At 38.5% G+C, this 22,870-nt stretch overlaps 1 protein-coding gene across 2 annotated transcripts in view; it reads right to left on the bottom strand.

The window, feature by feature from the left end:
* Window positions 1-22,870, bottom strand: part of mgmt (O-6-methylguanine-DNA methyltransferase) — a 422,264-nt gene that overhangs the window by 197,441 nt on the left and 201,953 nt on the right. The gene's annotated exons all lie outside the window — the stretch shown is intronic.

The following is a 22,870-nucleotide window of genomic DNA, read 5'->3' as shown; positions in this document are numbered from 1 at the left end:
TTTAATTATAATATCATGAAGGCTCTGGAGTCCAATGTGGGTAGATTTTCATTCAGAACCCACTTGGAACTTGAAATTCAAGCTTTTGTACCTCAGGCCTCACTTGGTATTGTTAGGTTAGATAGCTGTCACTAACACCTAGGGGTTTATTAATAGGCAGAAATTAATTGTATGTAGGCTGAATTAATGAGATGGAAAAACATGCATATTTCAGCTAATGCTGAGGGGAATGGCCTCTGTTGAAGCATCCTTAATGAAGCAGTCTGTCTAAAGCAATGATGTGCAGAACAGAACCCAGTGAATTAAAGTGCTCAGCTGATCATGTAGGTTGCAACTACTGTAAAAACTGCTGTGAAATGTAAACACCAGACAATGGTTTTAAGCAGAAAGTTGACCCCTGTTGCGCATTCTGCAGCCTGCTATCTACAGATTTATAAATAAATGATTAGATGTAAAATCTCTGGAGGATTTTTCTTTTCCACAGCAATTACAGGAGCAGATTATTACCATTCAAGTGCAGTTCCAGTTAAAGTTCATTGACTGGCAGGAATCATTCATTTCTGTCCTCATGCCTTAAGTCACTGTGACAGAAAAACTTTCAGCTAAGCATGTAGTAAACAAATTGTAACAAGGTAACTCAATACAAACATGTACTTTTGCTCTAGGAGTAAAAAGACAACAGAATTAGCATACCAAATGAGTAAAACAAATTAATTCCTTCATAATATTTTCAGTCAAATTCAATATTCATTGTATAGTCACCTTTGCGAAGGTGTTATATGTTTTGTACAGTGCAAGGAAGCGTAAAATACTTCATTGCAGATGTCTGACAAATGAATGATCTGAATTTACATTTGCCAGTAAGATTACAAATGTTCAATTACCATGTGGTTTTTAGTTTTAAACACAGGATGTGCATTTTCTATGACACTCATCTTACAGTAACTACAAGTGTTCCATAATCATTTACAGCCAGTAACATGCCTATCGTAGTGATCAGGTTGAATGCTGCTTGTCTATTGTGGTTCGAAATTACACATTCTGAAAAAGGCCATGTACATGTATATGAAGTAGCATTCTCTTTCCATCACAGCACTTCCTTTGGGAACCCTCCAAAAAGCTTGTATAAATAGAAAAGAGGAGAATGCTTCTCATGCAAAATGTTATAATGAACCCCTATGTGTGAGGGGCAGTTAGAAAGTCTTTTGAAAAGACCTTGTACACAAATATTTATTATGCACAGGAAATGATTGATACATACACCATAATGGCAAATAGATATAAGAAAACTTTCCATAATAAACTGATAGTATAGTCTTCAGCACATGACACAATAAATACTTTACACAGTGTTTGAGTCATCTTGGAACAGTTTCTAAATACTATAATCGTACTTCATATAATCTGCTTATATGTAAACATTCTAGAATTGGAATATACATTACTTGGATACTAGACCTGAGGAGCATGGGATGATAGAACTTGAAAATAAGCTCCCAATGTAACCTTGTTTATTTGGCGAACATTAGTCAGTGGTGTATGGATAGTTTCTATGTCATATACAAAGAGCCATCTCTACACTCAATACTATCAACTTGACATACAGTTAGCCTGCCAATTACATTCCATGTGCATGTAGACAAAACATAACCCACTACAATGAACGTGAGTACCAGTTGAGTGATAGTAATGAGCTGATTGCCCTACCATTTCTTGATCACATTAAAACAGAAAAATAGCCCAGCTGATTAAGACAACTCTGCACTGGTTGGAGATTTACTGAAGCTTTGCAAATTGTAAGTAATAGGAGATGATCCTATCATCATATGTCAAAATTTGAATTGCCATTGTAAAATCATCTTTTCAATTACAATTTTATGTTAGCAGCCTCAAATCAGGATGACAATGGAATGCAAAAACCATATTCCTTTAAAGCAGGATCTACAGTTCAACTCATTAACTACATACCGTTGGACAACGTAAATTGGTTTTAGATTTGGTTCAAATTCTTCACTTCTGATCTTAAAAAAAGCTATTTGCTTTCTGTCTCTACACAGCTGCTGATTAACAATGATTTCAATTGAATTGCCTCATGTTGTGATCCTATAATCATTTTGAATAGTTGGAAAATATTACCACAGGTTAGAACTTCCATGGATTATGTTACAATAGTGGTAAATATGGACCACCAAATTTTAACTGTTATAACTGAGACCTTACATAGAACATAGAACATTACAGAGCAGTACAGGCCTTTGGCCCTCGATGTTGCGCCGCCCTGTCATACTAATCTGAAGCCCATCCCACCTACACTATTCCATGTACGTCCATTTGCCTGTCCAATGACGACTTAAATGCACTTAAACTTGGCGAATCTACTACCGTTGCAGGCAAAGCATTCCATACCCTTACTATTCTCTGAGTAAAGAAACTACCTCTGACATCTATCTTATACCTATCTCCCCTCACTTTAAAGTTGTGTCCCCTCGTGTTTGCCGTCCCCATACTTGGAAAAAGGCTCTTCCTGTCCACCCTATCTAACCCTCTGATTATCTTGTATGTCTCTATTAAGTCACCTCTCAACCTTCTTCTCTCTAACGAGAACAGCCTCAAGGCCCTCAGTCTTTCCTCGTAAGACATTCCTTCCATACCAGGCAACATCCTAGTAAATCTCCTCTGCACCCTTTCCAAAGCTTCCACATCCTTCTTATAATGCGGTGACCAGAACTGTACACAATACTCCAAGTGTGGCCGTACCAGAGCTTTGTACAGCTGCAGCATAACCTCCTGATTCCGGAACTCAATCCCTCTATTAATAAAGGCCAAAACACTGTATGCCTTCTTAAAAACCCTGTCAATCTGGATAGCAACTTTCAGGGATCTGTGTACATGGACACCGAGATCTCTCTGCTCATCTGCACCCCAAAGAATCCTACCATTAGCCCAGTACTTTACATTCCGATAACTCCAGCCAAAGTGTATCACCTCACACGTGTCCACATTAAACTCCATTTGCCACCTCTCAGCCCAGCTCTGCATCCTATCTATGTCTTTCTGCAACCTACTACATCCTTCGTCACTATCCACAACTCCACCAATCTTAGTGTCGTCGGCAAATTTACTAACCCACCCTTCTAAGCCCCCATCCAGGTCATTTATAAAAATGACGAACAGCAGTGGACCCAACACCATCAACTACAACTGTCTAAAATGTTTTGTTAAAAGAAAGAAACATTTATAGCTGCATAGATAACCTGATCACAGAATTAAATAAGCTGTCTGCACTGAAATTAGCATTTCACATAAAGACTTTGAAACCAAACATATGCATCTGCATCAAGAAACTTATTTTCTTTTATTAGTTCACATCGTAGTTTCACATAAAAGGGAGATTAGATGATCACCTGCCAGTTAGACAGCTTGGAAAGACAATGGAGACAGAATCAAGATTACATATTAAGCTGTACTTCAATAGCTGCTGCTGAACAGGAAAACTGAAAGAAGAAAACAGATTTTTAAGTAAGAATCAAAAAGATTTTTTCTTTCTCTCTCTCTCTCTTACTCTCCCTTCCTGCCTGCTTCGCTCAAAAACTTAGAAACAGCATCTGGTGAGAAACCAAACTGAGAAAACAACCAAAAACTCAAGGATATTTAGAAACTTCAACTCTGCTAAGGATACAAGTCAACAACGAAACAACTATGGGCATAACTTTGAAATAACCACAACATGTCAAAGATTCTAATGGACATTTAAATGGTGAAACCTTTAGTTTTGCTTTAAGTACCTGACACACTCTCCATTAAACTTATTACTTGCACTCATGTAAGTGTTTGTTGTTGCACTTCAGTGTTTTTTTTCTCTCAAATTTAGCAGTTAGTAAAATTCCTTTCACATTCACTCAAGAAAATCTTGTCATTGGGTCCTTCATTTTGATCTAGTAACTATATGTCTGTTTGTCATGAAATCCAGCTGTGTGCTGGAAAGAAATAAAAATGTTGTTGCAACCAATCATGACAGGGTTGAAAGGGAGCAGAAAAATCCCCCTCCTCACCTGGCCGTAATTTCGATGACAACTGTTCAAGCTGATTTAGAATCACAGAATCCTTATATTCGACCCATCAAGTCCACACCAACTCCCTCCCCCACAAAGAGCAGCCCACCCAGACCAAACCCCCTACTCTATTCCTGTAACAGTACATTTCCTATGGCTAAACCACCCTGGACAGTATGGGCAATTTAGCATGGCCTAACCATCTACCCTGCGCATCTGTAGACTGCGGGAGGAAACCAGAACACCCAGACAAAAACACCACGCACACACGGGGCAAATGTGAAAAATCCACACAGATAGTCACTCGTGGGTGGAATTGAACCCAGGTCCCTGGTGCTGTGAGGCTGAAGTGCTCATCACTGTATCACCTGGCATAATTAGCTTTATTTACAAGCATTATTTTGTTATAATTGTGGTAAATATTGACCACAAAATTTTAACGTATAACTAAGAGCTTTCATTGACTTAAATGATTTTCTTAAAAGAAAGAAATTATAATGCAGAAATTTTTTTCCGAACATTAGAGTACACGATGATAAGGTAAGTAGCATACACTTCCTCATACATCTATTCCTTTCTCAGTATTAAGAATGGAATAAAACCTAAGTGCTCTGTAATGCTTGATAGCAGACCAGATATCTCATGTTCCAGGATAATAAGCTAATTAATCACAATGTACTCATCCTTAATAGTTCAGAATGCACTAAGATCTGAACACCACTGCATAAGAATATAAGCTTGCATGATTCCCATCTTTTATGGTCAGAATTTCTTCAGGACTTGAGGCAGACATACAATAGTTCTGAGAGTCAAAGAGATGAGTTGGGGCCCAATAGAATTGTGCTTCCACCTGGAAACTCAGACTAGGGGAATATCATCTAAATTGGGACACACAGCAGTTTCTTTCATCTCTTACAAACTTGAAGTAGGAATAACAAGGCACGGTTCCAAGATGCAGACACATGCTAACATACCCATACTTCCACTGCCCTAACTAGACCGGCAAGAACTGAATTTCAGTATCCAATTGAGTAGATTGGCCTGCCAAAAGGTCTCCAGAAATAGTCACTTAGTGCACTTGAGTAAACAGACTTGCTGTCAAAGCTTTCCATCAGACGTACTCATAAGAACACCAAACCACAAAGGGAACAATAATTTATGTTGTATGGGAAGTAGGTACTGATTAGTTGACAAGTGGACTCTGATTGGGACATGCATTCCGAAACAGTTTAACTGCTAAACTTACGTCTAACTTTAAACCTGGCAAGTTGACCCTGAGCAGACATGGCATTGTTATGAGGAATGAAGGATTAGCTGCCCCTCTAAACTTTGGTTAAGATTAAAAGCCACCGTAAATGGACATGTTCTTTCTGTCTGCACGTGGAAAGTACATATTTCAGCCTCAGTGCAAAAATGGTAGTTTAAAAAACTGCTATCAAGTTCAATGAAAGAACACCAATCGAGAGCAGTTCTGTCCAGAATGATGTTGAATTCTTAAGTATGCTGGTATTCAGGCAAGTTGTTAAAATTCATTGTACCTTCAAAATTTGAGAGAAGATTTGTTGCTCGGGTGCTCGTTGTTGTGCCAACCTGTGCCAACCGCCTAAGCACCACATACGAACAACTCTGGTTCCTGTACGAATGCCAAAAGAATTGAATCCTTCCACCATGTGTCAGATACAGACCACCAGTCAACAACCCACAAGCCAGAGACACAGCCAGACAGAACGGATTCAGGATGATCCAGGTAATGATCACAGACGCACACAACAGACTTCACAAATACAAACATGAAATTGCGCGCCAAAAATCGTTAATTTCAAAAATCACCAATCAGGAATGGACCCGGTCCATAGAACAGGCCGTCACCATAGGACAGAACAGGACCACACACCGCAAAAAAATGGCACTAAAAGAAAAAGTGTCCAAACTAACACACAACAGACAGGACACCACAACACATACCTGAGTTAGAAACCTCTCCCACAGACAGCTCACAGACACAGAAGGAACAATACTGGCCAAGGGACTCAACTATAACCACAGGGACGCCAAGACAGCAGACTTCCTAGCAGACTAGAATGCACACTCAGAAACAATGGACTGACAGAAGAGACACAACAAACAGTGAGACAAAGTATCGTACCCCTGATAACAAGGAAAAGACAAACACACAACCTCAACACCAAGGAGAGGGAAGCACTAAAAACACTAAGAAATGATAAGAACATAATCATACTACCAGCAGACAAAGGCAGAATGACGGTCATCCTGGACAAAGCAGAGTACATCCAGAAAGCGCAACAACTACTTGCAGATACCAACACCTACCAAAAGAGAGAGTTTGACCCCACCCCACAGCTCACCAATAGGATAAACAACACACTGAGGAACCTGCAAAAAAACGGACAGATAACCAGGTTTGACCGACAGAGAATGAAACCTGAAAGCAACAACACCCCCAGATTCAATGGACTATCTAAAGTGCACAAACCAGACATCCCACTCAGACCCATCGTATCGCTACCAGGGACACCATCACACAAACTGGCTAAAGAACTACAACAGAAACTGAAACACTTGATCAGCGGATCCAGATACTCTATACAGTCAACACAGAAATTCTTGGACATCATCAGAAATATACGTATAGACAAGGGAGAAACTATGGTCTCATTCAATGTAACGGCATTGTTCACCTCTATCGACAAAACCCTAGCCAAGGAAACAATAGCCAACCTGCTGGACATACAGAACAGACAACAAGACGGGGAACCTATCAACAAAGACTGCATACTCAAACTACTGGACCTGTGCCTCACAACATACTTCACATTCAACAACCAACTATATTAACAAATCAATGGCACAGCCATGGACTCACCCATCTCTAGACTCATAGCAGAAGCTGTAATGCAAAGATTAGAACAAACAGTCTTACCGCAAATTCAACCCAAACTCTGGGTCAGATATGTAGATGACACCTTTGTATTCATTAAAAACACAGAAATAGAGAACACACACCGAATCATCAACGCCACACTCACAGGAATCCAATTCACTACAGCGGAAGAAAAGGACAACCAACTCCCTTTCCTAGACGTGATGGTACAGAGAACACTGAATGGAGAATTCACCACAAAGGTATACAGGAAAGCCACACACACAGACCAAGTCCTAAACAACGAAAGCAACCGCCCCACACATACAAAAGAAGTTGCATCAAGACACTGTTCAAAAAGGCCACAACACACTGCAGCACACCAGAACTGCAAAAAGAGGAAGAAGAACACCTCTACAATATATTCGCCAAAAACGGATACCCCCGCAATTTCATCAAAAGGTGCCTAAGGGAAAGACAATGGAATGAGGACATGCCAAAAGCCAAAGGACTAGCCACGTTACCATACATCAAGAACATTTCTGAACTGACAGCCAGACTACTGCGACCACTAGGACTCATACCAGCACACAAACCAACAGCCACTCTCAGACAACCACTCACCAGGACAAAGGACCCGATACCCAGCATGAGCAAAACCAACGTAGTGTACAAAATCCCATGCAAGGACTGCACAAAACACTACATAGGGCAAACAGGAAGACAGCTAACGATCCGTATCCATGAACACCAACTAGCCACGAAACAACACGACCAGCTATCCTTAGTAGGCACACACGCGGATGACAAGCAACATGAATTCGACTGGGACAACACTACTATTATAGGACAAGCCAAACAGAGAACAGCCAGGGAATTCCTAGAGGCATGGCACTCATCCACAGACTCTATCAACAAACACATTGACCTGGACCCAATATACCGGCCACTGCAACGGACAGCTGGAACTGACAACCGGAAGCGGCAGAGACAAGCCACTATAAACGCCGGAGGAAACATCACAGAAGCGCTTCACAGGAGGGTCCCAAGCACTGAGGATGTCACCTAGACAGGGGACGAAACGTTTGCAACACAAATTCCCAGCTCGGCGAACAGAACCACAACTTTCATTATACTTTTTGACTTAAAGCTTGTAGATGGTGGAGAGCTAGTAAGGGACCAAGAGTTGAACCAGCCATTGCATTGAGACAGAAATGCAGGGAAATCTATTGTGAGTTACATTTAGAGTAATTGTACTGAATGCTTTTTCTTGATCATGTCATCTGGTCAATACAGAACAGGCCTGTAAACATCATCCCCTTAAACAAAATCACATTGTTGTATGTATTTAACTTTTATAGATTCCAGTCAAGGTTACACAAATCTACTTCCCATACTTGGCTGAGGACTATACACAATTATCAATGCTACCAAGTTTCTATTACCTGCATGATGTGTCAATTTGCCGCGGCTTCATTATATTTCTATTTGCACCAATAAATGTGAACATTTAATACATTTTTACCCTCTGAGATCCTACCACATGAGGCTAGCTCCTCTGAATCCTGATTAGCTTCTTGACGCTTTGTATCAGTCATCATGTAGAATTGCTACTTTATTTCATATTGCGACTTTACTGTCTTCTTTTTGTCACACGTAACTGGATTGTCTAGAAGGAGGGTTCATTTGCATTGAGCTATGAGAGATATCAACAGTGAATGAACACATTGGTTTTATGGAATTACTTTCAGACACTGGGCCTGATTTTAACCAATTCAAGACATATCTGCTTGCACACGTGTTAAAACTGGGCCCAGGAAAGTCTTTCTGCATTGTCACTAATTACTTGGACATCTAATATTAGCAATTAGTTCAATGGAGCCCAAGAAATTCTTCTCCACATCTAATTCCTCATCTAATTCTTTTACTTATAATCCGAAATTTGTGCCATCTTTGTTTACTGATTGCTGGAAGCAATTTCTCACAATTCATCGCTCACAGACCTTTAGAATTTAGAAACCTCTATTTGATCTGCATTTGCATTTCTTCGTTCTAGTGAAATCAGCTCAATCTTTCAGACTTTCTTTAGAATGGCAATTTTCAATTGTGATAATAATTTTAGTGAATCTTCAGCATAATTTGACCACACCATAGAGTGCAGAACTGACTAAAGTTCTAACTATACTCTAACTCAATGTCGCTGACAGCATTGCTTGATTCAATGTCTCTTTATATTTAAATATGGACTATATTTACAGTTTTTATTATTTGAGATATGGTTTAATCTGGGAAGGATTTATTTATAGCCATTCCTAGATGCCCCAAGATGATGAAGGTGGATCTTCTTGGATTATTGTACTCTTTATGCTGACAGCACTAATGAAAGAATTGAAGAACTGTACTTATTAACATCAATAAAGTAATAGTAACGTGTGTACAAATTAGAATGGTCTGTAAATTGGAAGGAAATTTTTAATTTATGATGGCCCATTATCTTCTTGCATTTGTTCTTTTTGGTGCAGAGATGGAAAAGCAACAGAAGAAGGTGCAATGAGTTGCTTCAATAATGTTACAATGTCAAGGGCAATTATTCTGATCTCCCTTTTGACATTACCTCCCTTTGTCCAAATCTGGACCAAACATGTGACAAGGTCTGAAGCCAAGAAAATTTGAAGAGGGTCAGGAATATGCTGCTGAATTCACCCTATGTTTTATGAATAAGGAATCCCTGATCAATCCCCTGTTGTACCAATATTCTACACTGATGGACAAATCCAGCAACAAATGGACAGACACTCTCACATCTGAAAAGTGCCTGTTTTGGTCATCAGCATCAGAAAGACAAATACTTTGTTCCACAACATGATCACATCATCATCTATCAGCATTGACAATGTGGTGCTGGAGGTTCCAAATAGGTGCTATAATCACCAGAAATCTGCACTTGATGCTGAAATTAACGTACACATTGACAATGCTTAGCACAGAATTGACCAGCAAGGCACAGCCATTGCCTTACATGATGGAAGACTGCCATCCATCAATCTCCCATATTATTGAGGAGATGCCATTCTCATTGCTGCAGCGCTTACTTCTGGCACATAGCCATGGTCCATAATCCACTATGTGCACTGATCCAGCATTTCCATCTTTAAATGCTTTACCTCGACTACCTTCACTTCAGTAAGCCATAAACTAGAGTCGACAGCTAGCTACTCTATCACTTGTCCACAAATACATAACTGCACACTGGTATTTTTATTTAATCTCATTTTTGTTTTTTTATTTCTTCACCTACTCCTCCTTAAACCTTGATAAACTGTACACTAAAATATGGTCAGAATCCTTCCTGATCTCCAAAAACTGTTTTCTCATTTTGACGCTTCCCTCTTTGTTCACAGCTTTTTGCTTTTCGCTTTTCCTCCATGTTGCAATTTTCCAATCCCATTAATAGAATATTTCCTGTTGATATTAAATGTGCACCTGGAGCTACAGTTAAATAGAATAATAATCTGTGCACATAAAAATCATGCACAATAGTACATTTCATTCTGTAGTGATCTTTTTTTTTAAATCACTTGATACTAAACTGTTGACATCTTAGAAATCAGTTCTAATGTACCTGCAAGACTTAACAGAGTCAAGAAGGTAGATTTTTACTCCCAGGTGAGACCTTGGCTAAGTGTAAGATATCCCATCCAAAGCAGCACCAATGGGAATTAGCCAATTTTAAATATTTTCCCTCATTAGCATGGCCTAAACAATGACAGGAAACAGTTGTCCATTGTTAAGTTTGGGCAAGTTAAAGTTCCCTGCCAGGGATTATCCGAGGCCACAGATAGTAAGCAAGATAAATACATCAAACAAGTGAAGTAGAAGGAGCATAGGAAGGCTTCCTTGTGAAGTTCTCAGGAGTGCTTCTATTAGGAAACATCAAATGAAGTTTAAATACCTATATTACTGCTGATTTTCGGATTCCTATACAGCTCCAATAAACTTTGTTTTAATGGAAAACCACCACTGCTATCCTATTCAAACCTCAGGATAAAGTAGCAATCTGTCCTTTAAATGCCTCAGAGTCCAATTTGTATATTTAAGGAAGGATCCTGTTGATTTCCGGCATGTGTCCTTGCCACCTGCAATTTAAAATTGCACTTGTCCAGACTGGAGCTAGAACACAGTATAAAAGCATCTCATTCCATTTTAATTGACCTCCTGCCTGGTTCTGCCATCAAAATTGACTACACATTTTTTTTTTATTTTTAACAGCACGGTCATGGTCTACTGGCCCATTGCACCGCTGTTGAATGTCTGAGTTATCCACTAAATTTCCATTTGTTCAAAATTTATTTTTCCAAATATTTATCAACTTCATTTTCTAAAGCTGTGATGAATTCTGCTCCCACCACTGGGTCTGATCAGGCACTCCATTTCCTAATGATCCTCTGGAGGGGAAGAAAAGTCTTCTAATCTCTCCTTTTATTCTTTTGGAAATGATCATTAATTGATGCCCTTAGTTACTAAGTCACTTACAGAGTAAATATTTATTTCTTTATTTGCTAATCAAAAGCCATTATAATATTAAACAGCTCCTTCAAATAATCTTCTCTATTCTACTGCAAAAATCTCCCCACATCCCACCTTTCTTTAGTTTCATTTCATAATTAAAAAGCATAACCCAGACTTCATCCTCAAAATTAAAGATTTGAATTAGCCTAAAATGTAAATGATTAAACTCTTTCCAGTTTGGTTTCTTTGTTCTATTTTCACTCAAGAGAACTGTAAACCCAGAAATAAATTCTAAATAATTGATATTCTTGACACTTCTGTTAAGTGAACAATTGGACTTTTCAGTGATGTTTATTTGCATTAACATCAGACTATGGAAATAGGGATAGCATGTCTGCAACTTAAGGTCAATATATGCATCTGAAATTTCCAATTAAAAATAAAAACTGTTCTCCTCATTACTGGTGTTTTATTTGATCAGAGGTACTTTGAGAGAGCTGAAAACATATATACATCCTCCAAAAAAACCCACGACATTAATCAGCCACAAAACAAATGCTTCACAGTACATTTATAAACTACTCAAAGAGTTGACAATAAAGTAACAAGTTCTTTAACTTCAAAATCATAAATCGTCTGATTTGGCTCACTATTTGCATGTATAAAAATATGCATGAACACACTTGTAGCATTATTCTTACATTGCTGTATTGAACTACTGCTTCTATTATGCTCAACATTATGCTAAAATGTTGAGGAATATTTGAAAATTGTAGGATCTTTGAGAAGTAACATCAATGAAGAAATGAACAGGAGTCCCAAATGCTAATCTCACAGTCAGAATAATCAGTCAAATAGATCAGAATAATGTCCACATGGTTAATGGCAGAAACATTTAACTAGTTTGAAGATTTCAAAGCAGCATCATCAGCTGACGATGATCATCACCACCTAATAACAATGTGAAGCTGTTCAAGTCCCACCTGCTACAGAACTGCATAATAACATCGCTGAACAGGTTGATTAGAAAAATAAGTTAATAAAAAATGCAAGTTACTGATAAGAGCAATTTCATTTTAAGAACAAGGGTATTTCCAGACCATTGAGTGTTAAGGTACTTTAGATAGTTCTGCAATGGTAAGTGCATTCGATTATCACCTAGCCTAAAATACTGTATATTCCAAAACACGACATCTTAACGTACTGCCAGTAGTAAGTTAAGACATCCAGTGAAGTGTTAGCTGGAATTATTCCAATTTACTGCCTCAATGAGCGGGAACGATGTACTTGACCTATGTTAATGAATGTGATTTTGTATACTGATGGTGGTAAAGGGCAACATATTGAGCACAAAGCCATTGAAGATAATTTTTGAAACTTGCAATTTTTTTTTGTTTAAAAAGAGCCTTCAAAATTTATATGTGGCATTATGTTGGCCAAAACTTTTAGCCATAGGAACCATATGGCAGTCAGGACAGCAATGACACAATTCTGATTATTGTTTCAAGTTAAATAACTGTCTTTTTGGTGCATGCAAAAATATTAGAAAACTCCTTTCGGCTGCATCCCTGTGCCCTTTCACATACATACAAATTTATTTCTAATCAACAGACATTGTCTGTGATAACAATATAATTATTTCAAGTTTTAAATCTTTAGGAAAGGAGGATTCAGAACTTTCTAAAGTGCTAATTTATGTAAATGAAATTGAGCCCATCCATTGAGAACCTATGTAAACTAGATGTAATATGCAACTTAGAAATAAAGAAGTTATAACAATAAGTATGCTTCACAACAAAAGAATTACTTAAAATCCCTAGCACTACCTATGTGATTTACAGTGGGGAGTAGCTGTACTGCTGTTTGGAGGAGGGCTACAAGATTGTTAGTTGATTCTCCAACTCTGCCTGTGTTGCTCCCTAATTAACATTTACAATACTGCTTCATCTCTGAAAGTTTTAAAGCACTACAATTTTCCAAAAACAATTATACAGAAATGTCTACTTTTAAAGTGAGCTTTGGTACTGAACATCAGATCCATGATTCAAGCCTGAAATTAAATAAATGTAATTCAGCATCTTAAGTCAAGCCTGGAGAAATCACAGTTTACAAGGAATTTCTAGTGTGTCACATATATTGTATGTGACATTATATTTTAAAGGCACACATATAAATCAGCACAACCTCTCCACCATCCTTCTGTCTTTCTTCCTCTTCGAAAAGCAATGACTTAATCTTACAAATTTTGATCACACCATTGAAAGTATTTCCAAGTTCAGGAGACATCAGTTGTTCTTCACAGATTACTTTTATTCCAGAGCTCATTCATATTTCCCAATTCCTACTTGTACAACACAGTAACTCAGGTGATATAACAATGTTCCCCAATCCACTTACATGCTGGATATTGTAAACTAATGCACCCTCACATACACATTTCCAATCTTACCAAAAGCAGAACAGATAAAGAATGCCAAGGTAAGACTAATAAAGCAAGAAGCCGGCTTATTAAGAACTTTGTAAGCGAGTACTAGAGGCATCCTTAGTTCTTTGTTCATGCTCTGACCTGATATCTATATTTTTTCTTCAGGAATCATTCCACGGCAATCAAAAGCTGACACCTTGGTTGTTGTTCCTCTATTCACTGTTGTGGCTTGAACATGCTTGTGGAATTAACATTAGGATATTTCAACCCAGTACAAAATTCAACTAAGAAGTTCTCTTTGACAAAATCAGCAGACTTTGGTTTTGAAAAGTTGACAGGTTAACTACATAAAAGAAATGCAAAAGAATGTAATGGATGTAGCTTTACAGGGAAAAAAACCCACAAAATACTGAAGATGCTGGAAACCTGAAACAGACACAAGAGAATCCTCTTTTGGAGAGCTGGTACAGATGGCTTTCTCCTGCCATTCGACTGAATTTTCAAGCCAGGACAGAAAACAATGTCTTCAGTCTTCTCAACTTTAACAGGAAGAAAATCTTTGCGAATCCATTAATAAGTGACGCCGCACATCAATACGTAAAACCTCTTTTCTAAAACTGCAGCCAGTGTTTCCATAGTTCAACGACCTTTAGGCACCCTTTAGTTTTCCTAGCATCACAGGCCAGGGGACAACAACTTACCTTATTTTCACCCTAAAGAACACCATAAGTCCAGCTTACTTGAAAAATCACAAGACTGGCATTCCCAAAAAGGACTAATTTCATATCCTTCAAGTCATCCGAGGCTGGAAAGTTGAGGATACCTTTTTTCTAGTTAATTTCCAAATATTCTCCATTGGACCATATTTTATCTTAATAACCAGTACCAATACATCAAAACAGGTATTGTATAGTGTTTGAGTACATAGCCAACTTAACTATCCAGTCACGCTTCCTAACTGCCCAGTTTCCCCCCTCAGATATAAACATAGCTTTCTGTGATGACCTAGTATAATTTATGGGGATGTGAATAACACCTTCTGCATTTGATTGTTGACTTAAGGTTACTTCCAAACTATACCACTTACTGTCTGAGCCAATATACTTTAGGGTCTCCAAAGCCTGGCATCCAATCTTGGATTCCTCTTTAGTCTTATTTATAATAAATTGAGCAAATTCCTCAGAATCTCTCATTAGAAAATCATTGACATCCATCACAAAAATGCCCATATTTTACCTGTATTAGTTAATACTTTGCATTTCTCGATCTTCTTTCAGTTAAGTACTGCCTACTTTCAGCAACAGGCATAAATTAGAAATACCATATCCTTGAAGCATCACTCAATCTCTTGTTCAATTCATAAAAACATTCCTTTTTATCACTTGTCTCTTTCGGCAGTTTCAGAAACATTTCCTTTTGAAGATTTTCACCCTGCAAAAGTACACCTTTTACATTGATCAACCTATATTCTTACAAATGTGTGATCAAAAGCACCAAAAAAACTTTCAGGATTTCTTTTCCTGCAATGAGGGTGTTCATCCTAATACGACTACTTGTTGCATGCCTGAATTGTTCTGTAGCCCCTGTTGTATTGCACAACATAAGCTCTTCCGTCTTTCTGGACTCCGATTGTAGGGCCTGTCCCTCTCATTGTCAAAGATTTTACTGCTGATATGTACATTTACGTTGAGCAAGATCCATGATAGATCCATGATAAGAACTCAGAGGCATTTTCCAGCTTTCCACTGTTTTGCCTCATGTACTCAGTCAATAGATCTTACTACTTGTCGATCATCTTAGACATTTAATCAATTTACGAATTTGCTGTCCTGACAATAGACACATTCCTCATTCACTAAGCCCTTCTCACATGTATGTGATCCTACCACAGATTGTAGGCAGTCATCCTTTGGACTGTTCTGTGGGTTGGTATCAATTTGCCAATCAGCTGATCTCTTTTTTTCCATATTCTATTCCTTATAACTGTCAAACACATGATTGAGGGGGATAAAGTGTCTTTCATCCCCACCTATTATTTGCTTAAATTCTGAAATGTTCTAAACAAGATTCCCACCTGTTGAATTCTGCGTAAAATGGGGTGCTGTCTCCTCCTTCTCCAGCAGAGAATTTCATCCAGATGCTGTAGCAGCACCAGTCCCCATGGTAAGCAAGCCACTAATTTTGGCAAGCGTCTTTACTTCTAATTTGAAGTCCAGTTCATTGACAGTGCAAGTTTTTATGCATCTAGAGCTTCTTGTAGTACAACTCAAGATCATGTTCTATTCACCTTTCCAACTGTTTGCTGTCAATTTTGACAAACTCCAACTTTGCTGATGGATTTGTTGTCTTTCCAATCACTTTGTGCATTCTGATGTTCTGTGTCCAAGGCCACTAAGCTATTTCAGCAGAGTTGTAAGTGATAGTTACTGGCACACTACCTAGCAGTTGTTTGGACTTTGCATTGCTAGAAGAATGGTATTTCTGGTTTCATTAATAAGACTTCTTCCTCCCCCTCATGCAGAGTAAGGTGTGACCTGTATTACAGTCAGTGCTATGGTGACTGCATATGTAAAGAATGCTGATCAGAGTCACATGTGGTGATGATTCAATTCAATTAGTGTCAATTGGTTCTGATCTTGAATATCTTCAGAGTACCTTCTTGTACAATTTATTCTGAAAGAAGTTTTAATTAGATAAAATTCATGATCGCACTGAAGCTCAAATAGTCTCTATCCATTCTTATTTATCTTTCCCAATCTGGGGGTGGAGGGGTGGGGCTTTTCCACAGATTGTGTCACTCTTGAACTGCATTCATGTAAGTGTGTTCTGATTGGAGATTCTGCTGGCATGTCACCGCCATCATGGAGCACAGCACTGGAACATAGATTTAACAATGTTAACTAGTCCAGTTTGAGTTAAGAGGTGGATGCAGAAAATATATCCTGAGCAATTCTATCATTTATATATGCAAGTTTGAGGTGCTTCTATCATTGAGATTTCCATCCAGTAAAGTCTACATTTTGCATTCATGTTTTCCCCTAAACTCTTCCCTTGCCAGATGAAGGTGTAAGTATTTTCATTCAATGATTCAATCTCATTAATCATATAAGAGACCAGGCTGTATATTCATATTATTCAATTCCCTGCCGATCACAACAGTCTTGCATCTGCCACTGAACAACTGCAAGTTGCCTGTCAGTCCCAAGCCCATGATCCTGACATTGCTGCATGTTGACCTAAGAATTGGCATCTCATTTCTTTGTTGCTTATCTTGGTGCAATAGATTCCTTCATGGTGAGTAGAGACTCGAAGCTCCAAGCACTGTTTGAAGCAGATTGTTCATGGCGGGTCAGCACCTTATGAATCAAGGGTAACCCGGATTTGAGGCGTGAAATGACTGTCAAGAGGGACACGATGGTCCCTCCCACCATCAGACAAAGCCTGAAGCAGCTGTTCTCACTACCATATTCATTGGGCTTAGCAATTGTGACTTCCACATGCTGTATTAAGTCTCTGCAGCAAATTTGAAAGCCTGTTTCGAAGAGTTGCTGGAAAGATATATCGTTATCGAAATGGGTTGAAGTTGGCACTACATCAGAGCCATATAACCTCATTAAGTCCACTAATCTGCAGGTATTGAACTGTGTAGCAGCAAGAGATGTAAAGGTAAAATATTGCACACTATGTGGATGTAACTTTTGCTTAACATGGAAGTTGCCATAATGACAAACAAAGTGGAATGATGCCTATTAATTTACTGCTTTTTAAGACACATTCACTCCTTGGTTGGTAAAGAACAGTTCAGATGGAGCTATTAAGCCCCAGGTGATCAATATTTCTTGAAACCTATTTGCCAATTTTGTAGAGGTAGGTGGGAAATATCAAGACGTTCTTTCTCAGCAGGTATTCACTTTTGTTTTCTCAGCACTGAAGATAACAAACTAATTGTCCTCCCAACATCCATAACGTTGCCCAACGCTTTGAGTGGCATTGTACATCAGATGCAAATGTAACAATGACACCCAGTATGAAGCAATGCTGCAACATTACCAGTTGCATTATTGATCCGCTGGTGTTCAGCAAGCCTATTTTATCAGCACTTGTGGTGAGTGGCTCCGTTATTCACATGGAAGTAGATAATGGTTTCAACCTTAGTTGCAAAACAGATCCAACAGTTTCCAAATATTATTTTCTAACAATTGAGACAAGAAACAGTCTAAGGTTCAAAGCCTATAGAGTGCAGAAAACCACCAAAGTTGAAAGTGATAGGAAAATAACAGATGGCAAGTTGAGGAACAATTAACTGGTAGTTAAGTTTAAAATTCCACAAGGCATTTTGCTTTATCACCAGGGGGGAAAAAGATCACAACTTAAAAAATCACTGCTTCCATGTAAAGCTGTCTCAGGATCATGTAGTGTACAGCTGATTTCAAACTTGCACCTCTGGCAAATTAATGTGTCTAATGCAAAAATGAGAAAGCTGCTCGTCATTTTGGGCATTAGATCACTACTATTTACCAAAACATTTGAACTTATTTGTCAAATGTGCCTCACTTTTTCATTAAAACAGAGCTGAATGGTATTCACGGAATTCCTAATCAAGTCCTCAGGGAGTTGTTGAGCTAACAATGGATACCTCTGCAGAGTAGTCAGTGTCATTATGGAAAGAGACAATTAATACATATCATGTGCCCACTAAATAGTAAAATGAATGCATAACCTGCTAAACTATGATAGGCTATGTTAAGTATGTGTCAAGACAGCAATGTTGGCCAGGGATATTTTGAAACTGAGCAGGTCAGGCAGCATCCAAGAAGCAGGAAAATCAACATTTCGGGCAAAAGCCCTTCATCAGGAATGAGGCGAGCAGACTCAGGGGTGGAGAGATAAATGGAGATGATCCCGAGGTGGAAGATGAGATGTTCTTCCTCCAGCCCCATGCGATTTCACCAGTTTCCTCATTTCCTGCATGCCTCCCTGCCCCCCCCAACCTTATCCCATTCCAACCTTCCAGCTCAGTACCGCCCTCATGAACTCTCCCGACTGTCCATCTTCCTTCGCACCTATCCACTCCACCCTCCCCTCCAAGCTATCACCATTGCCCCAACCTCCATCACCTATTGCACTCTCAGCTACCTTCCCCCTAGCCTCACCCCCCTCCCATTTATCTCTCCACCCCCGAGGCTCCCAGCCTCATTCCTGATGAAGAACTTTTGCCCAAAATGTCAATTTTGCCTGCTGCCTGACCTGCTGTGCTTTTCCAGCACCACACTCTTGATTCTATTCCCCAGCATCTGCAGTCCTCACTTTCACCCACTTAGAAATTGACACATTATTCTTTTTCAAGTTGTGTCATGGGATCTTTTATATTGCCTGAGGAACAGATAAGAACTCAGCTTAACATCTTATTCACAAGGCTACCTACAACAATGCAGCACTCCCACAGCAGCACATGATGCGTTAGCATGATTTATTGCTCAAATCTTGATCTCACAAACCCTTGGTTTCAAGGTAAGTGTCATTCAGGACAAACTGATATTTGCTCATCTTGCGAGTGTTTAGCAATATGTCATCTGATTTGCAATGCTAAATATGATCTATTGTTTTTGCAAAGAAGAATTCAGATCTTTGCACTTGTAGGTGATCAAAGTTGCACCATTCTTATCAATTATATTTCAGTTGTCAAAATAATGAAAATGGCAGCCCTTTCCACATAGCAATAAATGGTTTATTCAAAACGCAAGTCAAATGATGATATACTACACCAAAGATTTATTTTTGAGCATACCCAAATGGTCAGGCACACTTGTCAAGTGTGAGTGGCCCTTAACATTAATCAGACAGCAATTAAACAAGGTGATTCTATTACCAATTTAAGTAACAGAAGAGTTCAGACAAGGCAGTCTTTGTTTTGGATTAGAGTGGTGCTGGAAAAGCACAGCAGGTCAGGCAGCATCTGACGAGCAGGAAAATCAACGTTTCGGGCAAAAGCCCTTCTATTGCTGATGAAGGGCTTTTGCCCGAAACATCGATTCTCCTGCTCCTCGGATGCTGCCTGACCTGCTGTGCTTTTCCAGCACCACTCTAATCTAGAATCTGGTTTCCAGCATCTGCAGTTCTTGTTTTTACCTAGTCTTTTTTTTGTTTCTTTCCAATCAATCTTCATGCTGATAAGTCAAGATGCAGACCGAGAATTGGAATCATCAGCAGACTGTCCATTTAACATCTCTTGAATCTGAAGCTCTGCGTGGAAGCAATTAGCTATTAACAGTCATTTTATGCCTTGTCCCCATGTTCTGTGAAATTAGAAGGATGTGGAAAAGTTAAGACCTTATGCTTCCACTGTGAAAAAGTAAGTAATGAAGCAGAATACATTACCTAAACACAGCATTTCCCAAGTTATTTTACAGCTGCTAACTCATTAAGCCCTGTTAGAGATGTGAATTATCCAAAGCTGAATGAAAATTAGGAATATCTTAATAGACTGCGGAAATATTATTGCAACATTTGAATAATTATTTTGTTTTAGACACAAGTAACAAATTTTATTTTGGGGAAATAGTGACATAAGCATGAAAAAGATTTGCATAAAAATAATCCAATGATTTTGATGCACTGTATTTTATAAAATGTAAACACCTAACAACCTAGCTAAAATACAGATAATAATAGGAATGGTAATCAAATTAGTTTAGGAACCACACTTCAGCAAGTGTATTTTTGTTTCTCACTTTATTAAAACTAGAGAATCTGACAATTTAGCACAAATACTCAGCATCCCATCCCCAATCACTTTACATCACTTGCACAATTCTTCCAATTATCACATTATTCTAAATTCAATATTTAAGTTTGCAAACCAACTTCCAAGAACTCTAATTCAGAACTAGGCTTTAACTTTATTATTTTTGTCAGTGCTATTTAATACAAATACTGAAATCAAAAATACATGGAGGAACTGATCTCATTTCATATGGTTATGGTTTATAAACAAAACTTCAGGTTTACAAGCCTTTTTTATGGAGCAATGTAAGATACTTATTAAAATAACTCCACGTTACATTTGCTTTTGCAGAAATGACATCTAGCATGGGTATCCTGTCATGAAAAATTGGCAGAGTTTTCATGACTTATATTCAGAAGGCCATTTGGCATTGCCTGAAATTTGCAACCTATTGTGAATTGGAATGCAATTTATTCAGACTGAATTGAACGTTATGGTGCTATGAGGAACTAAACACTCCCCTGTGTAATATACTAGCATTAAAAATATTGTTTGCGTGAGAGAGGGTCTACAATACATGGAACCATGCATTGCACATGGTACATTTTGGTCTTGTCGGATGCATTCCATGATCACTGCCTGTTTGAAATCTGTAACATACAACAGCCATACCTTTTTAAAACAAATGTAGGAATATGTTTCATTCTACAGCCAGGTTATCTCATCTGAGTGATAGCAGGCTATTTGTGGCATGAATGAAATAATTAGTCCCACTTGTCTGCTTGCACTTTAAAGCACATCAAAGATTTATCTGGTTGCTTCAATCTTTGCAGTTTTGGCACGTAACTGAGTGTAAAACTGAGCTTTGAAGCTGGGGGTTCCTAATTCAATCCATAAAGGCACTGTACCAGTGTTGTGTTCCAATACAGTCTCCCATATCCCATTGGGATATTTTACCATTGTCATTTGGTTCACAGCAATTCTAAGTGGTGCTAAATCATCGATTTGTGAATTTGTTCATTCTTATCCCTTTAGGAAAAGAGGCTCCACATGGCTAATGACACATTTGTTATATCATCTCACATTCATCGAACTTCACTGATGGATCATTGCACATGTATCTGCAAATCTTGGTGATAAAGGATCATAAGTAATGGTCATATGTGTGGGATTCTTTGCCTTTGTGTTACCAATTTTAGGACAAATATCAAAGTTTCATGAATTAGTTCATACTTCCACCTTTTGCAACAGTTTAATCTTTACTCCAAATGCATATTTTAAACTTGTATCTTAACATTCATTGTGAGATTTATATGTATTTTGTTTCTTTACAACCTGGAAATCAATACTTGAAACTGCAATGAATAATAAAGGAAAAAGCCCAAATTAATGACTGGGGAACAAGCAAACTACAAGAGCTACTTTCAGTCATGGAAGTGTGTCTTGATAATTAAGATGTTCACAAATCTTCAATCGAATAAAACATTCAGTATCTATAAAAGGAAATACATTTTCACTCTAGATATAGCTACTAAGTAGGTCCTAAATAAAGTAGGCAGTAGTGATGTCAGTTCACATTGAACTGCTACCTGGAACTCCATGTAAGATACCAGTTATGGGATGTGGGCAAACACTTAAAATGAAGCTCAAGGTGGGAGGTGCTGGCCAGTTACATACAGCAAGGTGTACCTAGTCATTTGAATGTGAATGAGAAAGCCCATGCTGAAACTGAAGAAAGAGCAAGGGAAGGCCCATGGCAGTGCCCATGACGAGCAACAGGGAACAATCAATGGGCCACAGCAAAAAATAAGTTTCCATCAATCAGAAGCCGATATTAAGAAAAAACATATAAAAGAGAACACCTACACAATGCTGTGAAAATTTGGAGGATAAGCCTACCACAAGAGTCCTAGCAAAAGTGAGGACTGCAGATGCTGGAGATGAGAGTCAAGAATGTGGCGGTGGAAAAGCACTGCAGGTCAAGCAGCATCTGAGGAGCAGGAAAATCAACGTTTCAAGTAAAAAGCCCCCCAATCAGGAATCTATGACAAGAGTTCTACCCAACCACAGATGCAGAATGCTACTCATGTACAGTAGACAACTCATTTTCAGGTGATGTGCTGAAGCAACAAGAGAAGAGTTCAATGCACAATTCAAAAGCTTATGGACAGGCCACTTTGTTCTGGAGCAGTACAAGAGATTGATGCATCAGGGGACCGGAATAAAGTAGGTGCACTCTTCCCTGGGTGAAGCGATCGACACTTGATACAAATTTTTGT

The sequence above is a fragment of the Chiloscyllium plagiosum genome, unplaced genomic scaffold (assembly GCF_037043375.1).
Source record: "Chiloscyllium plagiosum isolate Xiang-an unplaced genomic scaffold, Cpla_swu_hap1 HiC_scaffold_22, whole genome shotgun sequence".
Taxonomy (NCBI): Eukaryota; Metazoa; Chordata; class Chondrichthyes; order Orectolobiformes; family Hemiscylliidae; genus Chiloscyllium; species Chiloscyllium plagiosum.
The sequence above is the reverse complement of the archived record's forward strand: the minus strand, read 5'-3'. Positions and strand labels throughout refer to the sequence as shown.